Below are 1377 nucleotides of genomic sequence, written 5' to 3'. Positions count from 1 at the left end.
CACACAATGTGTTGTCCGCATCCGCATTTCCGGTCTGCGGCTCCGTAAAAAAATAGAACATATGGCGCTGGGACAAATATTCCATTGAAGCTGAAGAAGAGAGGGGCCGGTACGGCGGGAACTTAGCTGCCACCTGATTGGAGGAGCTGTGCAGTGAGATAAGCCCCTCCCCCTCACTTCCTTTCCCCTCTTCCTTCCACTCTGGGCCCGGCTGTTTTTATCGCTGGTATACATGTAAGAATGTGAAAATATTATGTAATGGCACATGGGCATTTGGGGCCTGGGGCTGCCAATCCAAACGCCCCTATTATAATCCGCAACTGCATACACCTGAAGTCCGGGCTGCGGCGGTGAGCGGGCCTGCAGAGGTCCTGAGCGGAGGCATAAAGGAAGCTGTGCGGCCGCACGCCCACGCAGCTTACAGGGAACACTGCCAGCCTCCTCCCGGGCACAAGAAGGGTTCATGCTGAGGACAGCTCTGAGATAGCTGTGCTTCAATCAAAAAGGAGAGACAGCTCACCTCTCTTGGCTGATGAAATCGCTTGCACGGGAAGGGATCGCTCCCAATTCCAAAATCAAACAAATCCCAGCAGACGTGTTGATTTCTCAATGCTTTATTGATCCATATAAAAGGACGCGTTTCGGCCCGTCCAGCCTTCCTCAACTGCACATTAACAACTGATGGCACATGGTATTTATAGGTCTAGTCACATGACACTACCAATCAATTCAAACAGGAAATGACATCATATCAAAATAGTATCAAAATGTAGGTATATAAATGGTACCCCTGCGAATATTACAATGGAAAACATCTTGTATTCATGGTCGCGTTGCAGTAGTCTGCAAGAAAACATATAAAACTTTTTTTTTAAAACACATCACTTCATAATCCCTATTGTGCCGATTCGCATTTTTACCGTCCGTTTTGCGGAAAAGAATAGGCATTGTTACAATGTATCCGCAAAAAAACGGATGCAACAGGGACGTTATCTGTTTTTTTGCGGATCCTCATTTTGCGGACCTCAAAATACATACAGTCGTGTAAATGCACCCCAAGTATGCCAACTAACAGGTGTTAGACTATCTACCTATCTATTTAGCTTCACTAACTATATTGCTGAATGCATATAAACGAACTGCTTTACTGCTTAATACTATAACTTACTGGGGTTTATTAAAGGCGTTAACCCACAAAATGTATTTATTACCTATACACAGAATAAATATGGAATTGCAGGTGGTCCAACCATTAGGACCCCACATCGACCTGAGAATAGGGGGGGCAAGCTTCAATTCTGAATAGAACCATAGTGTGCATGTCGGTGCACCGCTTCTTTCACTTCTACGGGAACGATGTAGATACTCCCCTTACTT

This window comes from Bufo gargarizans, unplaced genomic scaffold (genome assembly GCF_014858855.1).
Source record: "Bufo gargarizans isolate SCDJY-AF-19 unplaced genomic scaffold, ASM1485885v1 original_scaffold_1081_pilon, whole genome shotgun sequence".
Classification (NCBI taxonomy): Eukaryota; Metazoa; Chordata; class Amphibia; order Anura; family Bufonidae; genus Bufo; species Bufo gargarizans.
This window is presented reverse-complemented; position numbering follows the sequence as displayed.